Source organism: Theropithecus gelada, chromosome 1 (genome assembly GCF_003255815.1).
Source record: "Theropithecus gelada isolate Dixy chromosome 1, Tgel_1.0, whole genome shotgun sequence".
NCBI lineage: Eukaryota > Metazoa > Chordata > Mammalia > Primates > Cercopithecidae > Theropithecus > Theropithecus gelada.
The window spans coordinates 84,487,414-84,501,045 of NC_037668.1; the positions used below are offsets into that span (position 1 = coordinate 84,487,414).

A 13,632-nucleotide genomic window follows, 5' to 3' on the forward strand; every position below is an offset into this window, starting at 1 on the left:
ACCTCCCTTTCAGGCTTGATGATTTGACGAGATTCATGGATGTGTCTGACTATAGTGTCAGTGCTCAAAAATGTTCGTTTCCCAGCTTTTTTCCAACTGACATGTGAACAATGACATTTTGCATGTGGTGGTACTGATGTTTTGTTTGCTTTGAGGGGCTAGGTAACTGGAGTTCTACAATGAGAAAAATTAATTGAGGCAAGGAAGAATATATAAATTCAAATGCTCAGATGCAAACATTATCATTTGGTAGAACTGTTCAGTAAAAGGGATTATTAATTAATAATAAATCCTTGGATTTCACAGCTAGGGCAAGCACAACCGCAAACAACAAATTTATGGCAAAATCATAAGTAAAGGTCCCTCAATTCCATTAATAGCGTTAGGAAAATTAAACCTAAAATCAAGACAGCTTATCATTCCCCTCGGATTGAAAGCCCTGTATTTTGAATGCTTCAATTCAGGAAGCATATTTTAATTTCCCAGCCTCTCCCTAGGAATTCTGCTTTCATATAACATCTATAGAGCTGATCTTTCAAAGCAACCAGTCACAAAGGTGAGTGGAGCCCACCATCCCTCCTGCGGTGTCATTGGAGCTGCTACTCTCCAGACAGATTTAAATGACAAACCCACTGAACAAAAGATTCTCCAGTAAGTTGGTAACAACTTTGGAAATATTTTTAACATCTCAGCTTGCTGGAAGTTCCTCTCTCTGATCATATGTGCACTTGCTTCCAAAGAAGACACTGTGCTTCTAATCAAAACATCCATTAAGGCTAAGATGACAGCAAGACAAATGTAACGATGAGAAATAACGGATTAGGCCATTCTTCTCTAGAAACCTACAGAGGCCAAATTGACCCACACAGCTACTTTGGGAGAGTGTCTAATGAAATCTGCTGTGTGGCTGAGGCGCATTCTGCCACTTCCTGTCAGTGGTTGCTAACTTTACAACAATGTGGGTCATTTGTGGGGAAGAGGCTACTGGTAGAAGTTCCATGTACTGCATTTAATGAAGGAGCTGCATCCGCAGCCACTAACCAGAGAAGCTCAAAATCTTTGCATGTGACTCAAAGGTTACACCAAACCACAAGAACAGTAGCTCCAGCCCAAGGTACAAAAAGGGTCACAAACAGAGTGACCCACTACCACTGCCTGATGTGAATGACAAAAGGCCTAAAGTCCCTCCTTTTTTCTTTTCTTTTCTTTTTTTAATGATACACAGAGTCTGTTGCCCAGACTGGACTGCAGTGGCACCGTCTCGGCTCACTGCAACCTCCACCTCCCAGGCTCAAGTGATTCTCCTGCCTCAGCCTCCCAAGTAGCTGGGATTACAGGCACCCGCCATCGCACCCGGCTAATTTTTGAATTTTTATTAGAGACAGGGTTTGCCATGTTGGCCAGGTTGGTCTCGAACTTCTGACCTCAGGTGATCTGCCTGCCTCAGCCTCCCAAAGTGCTAGGATTACAGGCGTGAGCCACTGCGCCTGGCCTAAAGTCCCTCCTTTCTTTAGAAAGCCTTCTATAGGATCCAGGACCCAGTGGTATTCCTCACCTCAAAATTCAGAGCTAATAGTCCATTCTAGGGTGTCCCGCCTTTTCACCCACAAAAATCCCTCACGGTTAATTCTTGCCCCTCTATGACACATCTAGAAGACATCTGTACTTACCAAGTAAACTATATTCCATATCATTTATTTATTTTTGCTAATCAAAGCACAAAAAGTATCAGTCTCATCTTACGATTAGCAGAAATAAACAAGACCAGAGTGAACTGACAGCTGTCATTCACATCACAAACACAGCATGCTAATACTTTGACCAGTCTAGGCAGAGGCTGATGAGTTAGGCTTGACAAGTTAATCACTGGTGAAAGTTCAGTATGCCTAGATATTTCTGAAGTACTGAAAATAGCAGAGGATGCCCCATGATTGACCTAAAAGACCTCCACAGGTCCAGAGAACCACCAGTCCAACTCATTTTGGATGATGCCTCAGAGGTTGCCAATGCGAAAGCCAGCATGGAGTGATGGAGAAAAGCATGGGATGCAGAAACACATGGAGAATATAGGCAGTAGAGCCTAGTAGTTAAGAATGACCTCACCAGGCAGATGTCTGACCCCACCTCTCAGACTCACTCACTGCACCACCTTTGGTAAGTTATTTTTAACCTCCCTTACCTCAATTCTGTAAAATGGAGACAATAGTAACAAGTACTTGATAGGCTCATTGGGAGGATCAAATAAGAGAATGTACACACGCTGCCTAACCTGGTGAGAGGTACCTAGCTAGCACTCAATCAGTGTCAGCACTGATCATTATTTAGTCAAGCTTGAGTCCAAATTCCAGCCCCAATACATATCAGCTGTAAGAAGTTGGGCAAATCATTTACCCTGTCTCAGCTGCAACATCAGGTTTTAAACATTTCCCTTATTCTGTTATTAAAAAGGTTAAAATGAGATAGCATGCGAAGCACCTAACAATAAATGTGGATCCCTTTTCCTCACCTTTTTGTAATGCTTGAGGTTTAATTTTCATACACTTACAACTTGATTTTTTAGTGCATTTATAGCTCAACTCATTATTCAGGATTTGTATTTGTGTCTTATATTCTTTAATATTTCTTGGCATCCAGCACCTGAGTCTAAAAGATACATGGTAATTTTAGTCCCTAAGATGACAACTATAGATCAACAGCCATATATCCAGAGGGGAGAAAAGGGTGAAAAAATCAGCCTAAACAGGAACTGAATAGATGGGTTTCGGTTTCATGCCTTTAAAATACTGTAAAGCAGATCCTAGGGATATATAGGTTTTACTATTTGCATGTTTAACTGTTTCCAAGCTATTCTGAAGATCCATTCTTTTTTCTGCTGAGACAAGAGTCTGTACATTACAGCCTGCTTTGTGGAAGCGCTACTCAGTGGGTGAGCGGGTCTAGTGACCACCCAGCATCGATTTCCCAGTCAGCTTATTGTTTTCTGCTCACTCATCTTAAACCCAGCGGCACCACTAAACTGATTCAAATCGTGTTTCTTTGTGAAAAATCCCTCTAAAAACAAAGTGTCGCGTTAGTGGTTTTATGAATATGTTAATTCCAAATCTTCCGGAAAATTCTGGCATTGTTTCCCTTACATATTTGCATTAATCTTAAGGTATTTCTTTTCTTTTTTTTTTTTTTTTTTGAGACGAAGTCTGGCTCTGTCGCCCAGGCTGGAGTGCAGCGCAGTGGCACGATCTAGGCTCACTGCAAGCTCCGCTTCCCGGGTTCTCGCCATTCTCCTGCCTCAGCCTCCCGAATAGCTGGCACAACAGGTGCCCACCACCATGCCCAGCTAATATTTTGTATTTTTAGCAGAGACGGGATTTCACCGTGTTAGCCAGGATGGTCTCGACCTCCTGACCTCGTGATCCGCCCGCCTTGGCCTCCCAAAGTGCTGGGATTACAGGTGTGAGCCACCGCGCCCGGCCCAATCTTAAAGTATTTCTAAAACGGTGCAGCCACTATGGAAAACAGTTTGGCAGTTCCTCAAAAAGGTAAACATAGAGTTACTATATGATCCAGGAATTCCACTCCTAAGTATATAGTCCCAAGAGAACTGCAAGAATTTATATGGATATTCATAGCAGCACTATTCATAATGGCCAAAAAGTGGAAATCACCCAAATGTTCATCAAGTGGTGAAGGTAAAAATGAAATGTGGTATGTCTATATAATGGAATACTATTTGACAATAAAAAGAAATGAAGGATACATGTTGCAATATGAATGAACCTTAAAAACAGTATGCCAAGCAGAAGAAGCCAGTCACGAAAGACCGCATATGATTATACTTATATGAAATATTCAGAACAAGCACATCTATGGAGAAAGAAATTTGATTCCTGGTTGCTGTAAGATGTGGGAAGGCGGAGGAAAAATGGGAGAGATTGGTAGTGGGTACCGTTTCTTTTTGCAGTGATGAAATGTTCTAAAATTGGTTGTGGTGATGGTTACCTAACCATGAAGATATTAAAAACCAATGAATCGTGTGCTTTAAATAAATGAATTGCATAGTATGTGAATATCTCAATAAAGCTCTTTGAAAAAAATACCATTGCAACCCAGGAAAAACCCTTTCTCTAAGCCAAGAGGATTTGTAGCCCACTTATTTTAAGGGGCATTTGAGAAATTAAAGAAGTCCAGAACAACAACAAAAGAATATAACTCATAGCCTCGTCTTCATAATAAGGCTATGCACATAAAGAAGCATTTACTAATGGATTTCGTAAATCTCCTATAAATCCTGCATTTAAAGTGTTTCTGGAAGGAGTAGCCTCACCATAGTTCAGAGGCTCCCAACCTGGAGTTCAGGAAATACCTGTCATGTCTTTCTTATCCAGCCCTCTCTGCTCCCGCCACAGTACCCTCGGTTCAGCTTGCACTTGCTACCCCACTGGTCTTTTGTGCCTCTGCCTCCCATTTGCCTACTCTCAAATCCAGTCATCCCTCTCAAACCCGAATAAGATTAGATTCATTCCCTCCTCCAATCTTTTCATGAATATGTTCATTCCAAAGGTCTTTTACAAAACTCTTGTATTTTTCTTACATATTGTAACTAGCCTTTAGTTTTTTTTGTTTTTGTTTTTGTTTTTTTGAGATACAGTCTCGCACTATCACCCAGGCTGGAGTGCAATGGCTCTCTCGGCTCACCGCACCCTCTGCCTCCCAGGTTCAAGTGATTCTCCTGCCTCAGCCTCCTGATTAGCCGGGATTACAGGCGCCCGCCACCACAGCTGGCTAATTTTTTGTATTTTTATTAGAGATGGGGTTTCACTATGTTGGCCAGGCTGGTCTCAAACTCCTGACCTCATGATTTGCCTGCCTCGTCCTCCCAAAGTGCTGGGATTACAGGTGTGAGCCACTGCGCCCAGCCGCCTTTAGATATTTCTAAAATGGTGCAGCCACTATGAAAAACAGTTTGGCAGTTCCTCAAAAAGGTAAATGTGGAATTACCATAGGATCCGGCAATTTCACTCCTAGGTGGTAGGTTTCTCTGTGAAATCTTCCAAAAGAAAAAGAAAAAAGAAAACTCCATTTGCTCTCCTGGTTCACCAAAATAAAGCTCAAATTCCTTAGCTGCCTGCCATACCCAGTCCCCTTTCATAATCTAGCTCTAACCTATCTCTCCAGCCTCATCTCCAATGACCTCCTTTCTTCCCCCGCACAATGCAAGCACACAATATTGACATTCCAGCCTCCAGCTACTCACCCTTCCCAAATAGGTCCCTGCTTCCAAGTCTCAGCACCTGTGCTTCACTCTGCTGCAATACCTTCTCCCTCTTCCTGGCTTGTGAGGTATTATTTATCTGGCAAGACCCAGCTCCACACCCTCAGGCAAGCTTCATCACTCTTCACTGTGCTGCTAGAATAGGCCCTCCCCTAAGGCTCCAGAGTCATCACTTACATAGTGTTTGTCATTTGGGGAAAGCCTGTTTCCCTTTCACCAGCCTGGGAATTCCTTAAGGCCACGGAAACCCGGGGGCCTGGCACATAGTAGGTGCTCAAGAATCATCTGCAGAAGACAAGGCTTATACCTGAAAGACAGGTACAAACACAGGCTTAATAGGCTCTCTAGAAATTATACTGATTGACACCACAAACTAATTTGGGGGCTAGATACAAAGAAACCATCAATGAGAATGGCTTCCTTCGTGTCAATGTAATCATATGTATTATGTGTTTTAGGGATACATAAACAGGAACCAAAGCACACTACTTATTATGACAAGGCGCTTACAATGATTTGCATTTCTCTGCAAAACTCTTTAGGCATATAATTTTGTTAATTTGTGACAAACCTCAAAAACACACTTACCAATACCCTGATTGCAATATATACTTTCAAAGCACACAAGAAATCAAGTTGCTTTCAGAGGTTTCCAAAAGAGTCTGATGTGCGTTGTTTTGTTTGGTTTGGTTTAAATTTGGAAATTTAAATGCAGATCATAATTTATAATTTAACCCAGACTTAAGGGAAGAATAGTTTTACAAGGATGTTCAAGAACCTGACCTAGCCTTCTTTTGAACATTGGCACTGACAATTAATGCATGACCATGAGAAGCCTGTTTAATCTGAGACTGTTTCATCCTCAGTCACATGAGAATAAGGAGAGTTTGTTGAGAGCCTTTTAAAAAGCAAAAATACATAAATAAATAAATAGAATAAAAAGCAAAAACTTCGAAAACATGATTCTCTTTTTTCTCCCCTGAGATACATCATTGGAAAAAGGTGGCACTGTTCCAGCTCAAATCATTCAGCAGTGATCTTGGTAATAAGCACTTTCCCGAAAAAATACCAGTTTGAAGAAAAGTAATATATCAAAACACTGCCTAGTCCTTCACATTTGTCCCATGTGTCTTTGGCTTCACTCAGCCAACATCCACCGATATGGATTAAAAGTTAAACCTGTTTGTCTTGTTCTTTTTTCTACTGACGCAGGCAAGAGAGAGAGATCTCTGGAGAACTCTACCTCGTGAATAATATCAAATTTCACACCAACAAGAACACATCCGAAAAGCAGAATGGTAGAAAGGCAAGACCTTGGTTCTAGGTCCTGCTCTTTCACTATCACTGGACAATTAACTAACCAACCAAGACCTCCAGTTCCTGTTTGTGAACCAAGGGCACTGACCAGGACGTAGTGACAATAATGACAGCAGCAACTACCTCTTGAGTGTCTCTATGTGCCAGGCACTGTACTAGACATGTCTCCACCACGTCAGAGAGCACACAGAATCTCATTTCATAAATGAATATTTATGAGGCCTCACAGAGATCAAGTAAACTTGCTTAAGCTTCTATGGCTAATAATAGTGAGCAAACTCCAATCTGACTCCAAAGCCTGTGCTATTCCCCTCACACCTCTCTCCCTTCCCCAGCTCAAAAAGGCCTATTTTTCTAACTGACATTAAAAAATGACCTTGGTATTGTTGTTAATGAAATCTCCAAGGTATCTCCAAATTCTAAAGATTCCATGAATCTAGGTGATGAGGAATTGCTCCAATGGTTATTCTCTTTATTATGTCTACAGAGAAGCTTATTCATCACACTTTAAGCTGCTTTGCAATTATTTACATATTACTCTGTCTACTCCATGGCCCAATAATATCCTTGAGTTAAGACTCTGAAATAAACGAAATGGAAAGAAATGAAAAAGACTGCCTTGAGTGCATTAATTGCATTGAAAAGTGGGGCAGCAAGGTAAACTGACAAGAGCTCTGGAAAAGTTGGTGCCTGCTTTCTAGCTGGGTACCCTTGTGCAAGTTACTTAACATCTCTGAGCTACAGTTCCCTCATCTATAAAAGGGATCTAATCTCTATATCACAAGATTGGCCTGTATAATAAATATGGGAGCCTAGCTCAGTGCCTTCCTTCCTCAGCAAATACAGAGGGTCCCCTAGATGACCAGCATTTGGATCATTTCCAATCATTGCTGTTCTTTCTTTGTTTTTTTTTTTTTTGTTTTTTTTTTTTTGTTTTTTTTGAGAGAGAGTCTTCCTCTAGCACTCAGGCTGGTGTGCAGTGGCATGATCTCGGCTCACTGCAGCCTCTGCCAACTGGTTCCTGCCTCAGCCTCTGGAGTAGCTGGGATTACAGGCACGCGCCACCATGCCCCGCTAATTTTTGTATTTTTAATAGAGATGGGGTTTCACCATGTTGACCAGGCTAGTCTCGAAATCCTGACCTCAGGTGATCCACCCACCTCAGCCTCCCAAAGTGCTAGGATTACAGGCGTGAGCCACTATGCCTGGCCTTGCTGTTCTTTTTAGTTAGGTTTTCCTCTGGGCTGTTGAATGACATGAATGACATAAGTAAGAGCTGACCCTAAAACAGACCATGTGTCTAAATTCTCTCCTACCCTTCCTAAGGCCTATCTGTCTTTCTCTCAAGATAATATGGCCTTCTCCCTTTCAAAGGAGAAGAATGCAACCACCAAAGCCTATTGAGGTTCCTGCACTTTGACTTTTCCAGAAAGGGTCAGGAAACCTGCCACTGCTTTCCTTTAGCTAATGGAAAACATTTGTGTCCACTCTGCTTGGTGTTTTCTTGGGATTCTTCTCAGAATCTTTTTCCTTAATATAGTTCAGGCAACTTTGCTGCCAAGATATAAAAGAAGATTTTATAGAACCATTGAGGAGTAAGAAAACTGGGAAGAAAATGAAAATTCGACTCTATGAAGAACAACAGCAACTTAATTCCTACCTGATGATGATAACGTGACTTTGAACTTTTCAAAATGCTTTTAGATTCATTATCTTACCTGAGTTTCACAACAAACAGGTATTACCAGGCTTGTTTATTTTACAGATGAGGAAACTAAAGCCTGGAGGAGGTTAAATAATTTTTGCCCAAATTACACGTTGGCAAAAGGTGGCTGTTAGCTTTATGTCAGGATTCAAACTCAGATTTGGGGAAATCCAAAGCTTGTATTGTTTCTACACTACTTTGCTAAGCTTATTTTATCTTCTAAAGGCTTTATTTAGGAATCTAATTTATTCCTGCTTCACCTTGCACTCACGCACAAACTTCAATATCTCAAAAGAAAATATTTAAAATTAACACCTCATTTATCCAAAGGGGTCACATGGCTGGCAACTTCAACTACGTAGAGTTCGGTTTACAACCAGAAAATACATAAAGATTTTGGCCTCTTGGCTTTAGAAACAACACCAAGTCTTTGCACTGAAAGTCACGGGACACCTTCAGGTCTGCCCCCAGAGGTAATTTTCCATTCGAAAGAATTCTAGCAAGCTTGATTATCTTTTCTGAAAAAGACAAGTGCACTGGTCACAAATGAACAAACAAACAAAAAAGTATAGACAACCGAACAATGCAGAAAATGCCAGAACATTCAGTACAGGGACAAAAAGCCCACTACATAATTAAATTGCCCTTAAGATATCAGCTGTTAAACAACATAGTGATTCTAAAATTGGCCTGGTAAGAATCACCAGCAGTGTTTATAAAATACAGAATCCCAGGTCCTGGCTCAAAGCCAGCTGAATTTGAATATCCTGGAGAAGAGTCCAAGAATCTGTATTTCATACCAGATAGGCCCCATGTTAGGTGAGTTTATGAAATACTGGTGTAATAGGCAACCCTAAAATAAAGTATTACTCCTCAAATAATGTGTACTGGATTGAACTGACACAAAGGACAGGGTTTCTCCATAAATATAACTGCCTACACAGGGAAGAAGCCCTTGACTATGGTCTCATTAGCATCACGCTATGACCAACTGGGCTTCCTAGCCCAAACAACTGCACAGGAAAGGGTAAAGGAAGAATCTAAAATTGACAGGCAATCAAAAGGGTTAATCACACCTGTAATCCCAGCACTCTGGGAGGCCAAGGCGAGCAGATCACAAAGTCAGGAGATCAAGACCATCTTGGCCTACACGGTGAAACCCTGTCTCTACCAAAAATACAAAAAATTAGCCAGGCATGGTGGCTCGCGCCTGTAGTCCCAGCTACTCAGGAGGCTGAGGCAGGAGAATCGCTTGGGAGGCAGAGGTTGCAGTGAGCCAAGATCGCGCCATTGCACTCCAGCCTGGGTGACAGAGCAAGACTCTGTCTCAAAAAAACAAACAGATGAAAAAAAAAAAAAATACCCTAACCATTTTGGACAGTGAAGAAAAAGTTTTTAACCATACTAGAAAAGTCAACAGGGCTTACCTACTAAATCATCCTAGGCTGGAGTGCAGCGACACAATCATGGCTCACTGCAGCCTCCAACTCCTAGTCTCAAGGTATCCTCCTGCCTCAGCCTCCCAAGAAGAGAGGCTACAGCTGCAGGCTTGTACCACCATGCCCAGTTAATTTTTGATTTCTTTGTAGAGACAAGGTCTCACTATATTGCCCAAGCTGATCTCGAACTCCTTAGCTCAAGTAATCCTCCTGCCTCTGCCTCCCAAAGTGCTGGGATTACAGGGGTACCACTGTACCCAACTGAGGCTCTTTTCTTTATTTTCATCTGTGTAGGATGGTTGGCTAGGCAGTTTACCAGTTGATTAATGAAAATATGTAAATTTCAGGAAGTAGGTGAAAGGACACATATGGCCAAGGAAAAACCTTGTCAGTTTCTCATGGTATTGCCTTAACCTTAGTAAAAGCAATGCTTACCTCCCCTCCAGAATTAACACCAACTTAAGCTAATTTTCAACATCAATTCTTTGGTCATACATATATAACAATTCAATTAATGACAAATGGTCCACGAGAGGCAGTGAGTAGGTTTCTACATCACAATATCTACCAGTCTAGGCTTATAAAATTGTTAGAGCTAGAAGGACACTGAAAGTTGGTCTAGTTCCTTCCCTTTTTTTTGCAATGATAAAGAAACTGAGACTCAGAAAATTTTAATGAATTTCTCCAAAGCTGTACAGTGCAGTGGCAGTACAAGACTATAATGCCTGTCTCTAGTTCGTGATGATTCACAGAGCTAATATATAATGAAGAGCTCAGCAGAGTAGATGCATAAGGCAGACATTCAGCATATGTCAAGTCTCTAATGTCAAGCCTCTACTAGAAATCAGTCACCGTATGTTTAATGGCAACATTAGACATAAAACCACACAATCATTTTGCAGATGGAAAAAAACTGAGACACACAGAAAACCAACTCATCCACACAACGCAACTGGCCAACCTGAAACCTGAAGCTTCTAAGTGTCTCTTTTCACAATACCATGCTGCCCTTCTCTCACTGTTAAAAGTAAGTAATAATAAATTATGACTCTATGTATCCCATATATAGAACCAGTTCTAGAATTTTAGCTCAACCATTTAGTTGGAAATCAAAAAACATCCGAAAACGTGGTGGAGCAACCAAATTAAATAGCATGGTTGCTGACCACCCAAATTCTGTTTCACTGACCGGAAGACTAGGACCAACTTTATTTTTCTGCTTTGGTGCAAATGGGTAACTGAGAAATCTGGAGAGGCAGAACTTTCTGCAAACTGAGCTTCAGAATTTTCTGATGAGAACCTCAATTTCAAGATTCTTCAGATGGGGGAAAGGACTCCACTCACGCTAAACTGAGAATTGGGGATCAATTCAAATTGACTTCACTGTTAATCTATCCTTCCCTTTTCTGAGACATGGTTTCTGGTTTATAAAACGGAGATAATCTATTCATAGGGGTTGCATTAAAGAGTGTATATATGAATTTATATAAAAAAGAGACTAACAGAGCTTAGAAAGACAATAATTGTTCCTCCCTTCTTACCTGGGAATTGTTTGTCGCTCTCCTGTAACCCCATCCACCACAATCAATGTACAAAAACCAGGAGGTGATAAACATTACTTAATTAAAAGGAAAACAAAATCAATTTCAGAAAAACCTATCACGCAAAGATTCATAACTGTATTTAAAAGCAATTAATCTGCAAAGATAGCTGTCCAATGAAGGGTAAACTCCCACTGGTGTTATTTGACACCAGATTGTCTTGGCTTTCCAACGAGAGTGGACTTCTGTCTTTTCACCAAGAATTTAACGTTCTAAAAAGGTATGTGAAACAAGTTAAACTACTTGCATATTTCCACTTACATAACACTGACATAGCACATCAACTTTTATTTTTTCCAGATACTAGATGAAGCTTGGTGTATATTCTTGTGGGAGAAGAAACAGAAAACTGTCTCTCTTCTTAATATATTAGTGCCCTGTAATCCAGACCATATGATCAATAAACTATATAAAAATTAAATCATACTGACGGTCTTAGGCAAAAAGTGGAAACAATGTTTTTTAGGACAGTGATGTGTGGAATATTAAAATCACATGTTGTACTATTAATTTTTCTTTTGGAAGCCAAATAGAGTTCTCCTGCATAAATATCTCACCTAAATAATGTTTCTCTTGCAAAGAATTTTTCCTATTAAAGGTGTTTAAGAGACATTTAATTAGCGATACTGTGATTGGCCTGTGCTCAGGGGAGACACTGATCAATAAGTCACTTTGAAAATGTTGCCATGGTTTTAATGGCAAAGCACCCCTTAAAACAAGTAGCTATGTGCCTCTATAATAAAATACGTGGTCGTGACAGCTTATTGCTTTTTGGAGATAAACAAAATCATTTTGTTAAAACATAGGACCAACAGTGAATAAATATAATCAACAGGTTAGAATATTAGCTTTGGGGGGGATGGGAGATAGGTGGGGCAAATGAAGAACTGAAATGTGCGTGTGCCCACACATGTATGCACGCACACACACCTTTTTTACACCTTCTGTGTACAACAGAGTAGCTTGGGTTTTTACATCCCTGGCTAAACTATAGCTGATGGGTGTGTCTTTTTGCAAATTCCTTTACATCTCTTTCCTTTTCCCTTTCATAAGACACCACCTCTTGGGACTGCCTTCTGAAATCACAAGGGTGGAAAGGAAATTGTACAAAGGCTGTCAAGCATGTTCTAGCTCTGCTTTCTTAATCACAAAGTAGGAGGCAGGAGAGTATCCTGCACAGGCAGTCTAGAAAGAGCTTTCCCTGCCAACAACAAAACACACTGAATAAACACAGGGAGTTCCAGTCAAGTTTACAGCAAACAGCTTCCATGTGTTTAGTGCTTCCTTATACTCCCCTAGGACCAAGGAGGGTCTTTTAAAAATTCAACAGCTTGATTACAAGATTTTAAGTAGTAATCTGTCCCACTGTGCATGATAATAAGCCAGCTGCCTTCAGGAAGGTAGGCCCCCCAGTGACAATTCCTTTACATAGCATCTTAATGTTGAATTAATATTGAGAGATGTGGAAATGGGATGTGCCACCTGAACTACAGTGACCTTTCTTCCCTTCCGCTCTTCCACAGAACGCAATTATACCTTCAGCTGTCTCTCCTTATCTGAAGGGGACTGTCCTTATTTTTAAACTCTAAGAATCCTATCTTTCTTTACTATGGACCATCAAGAGGACACTGCACAATAAGGACAGTGCTACAGCAAGAGTCATGAACACCAGGGAGGTGTAACTCCAGCCTAAGAAGTCTCTGCTCTGCAAAATCTGCATGGACAAATCCATTTCAAAGGGGACTTAGGTCTCCGTGCAGGAGTTCTATTTTAAGGGAACTGAATTGGGAACACAGATGTTTCTTCAGTTAGCAGAGTTGGCAGAACAGCTCCTGGACCAGATCCGAGTTCTTAATGCAGGAAGGGGCCTCGGAGAGCATCTACTTCAACCCACTCATTCAACTCAGAGGAAACTGAGGCCCATGAGGCAGTTAGGTGGCACACCCAGCAAGTGGCAAGAGCAGCAGTGTTCTGATGACAAGTACTGTGCGCTTTCCATTACACCATGATTCGCTTTAAAAAAAAAAAAAAAAAAAAAAAAAATCCTAGGCTGACTTCAACCTTGGAAGTCCTGTTCATTCGTGTGAAGCGCTTTCTCCCTCCCCTACCGAGTTCACAAATCCTTCTCACTCTCCCACTCCAATTCCTTTAACTCCCACCGCTCTTCCAGCTGTGGCTCCCAACGACCTTGGAAAACAGAAATGGATCATCGCCTCAACTTTCTGGGAGTGCAATTAAATTTGTGGTCCCCAAACAAGATCGCAGCTGGCTTTCCCAGTGCCTCAACGTGCCCATCAGGGA

General features: G+C 41.1%; 1 protein-coding gene across 2 annotated transcripts in view; it reads right to left on the reverse strand.

Moving 5' to 3' along the window:
- PLPP3 (phospholipid phosphatase 3) overlaps nucleotides 1-13,632 on the reverse strand; it is a 148,537-nt gene that overhangs the window by 69,859 nt on the left and 65,046 nt on the right. The window lies entirely within an intron of this gene.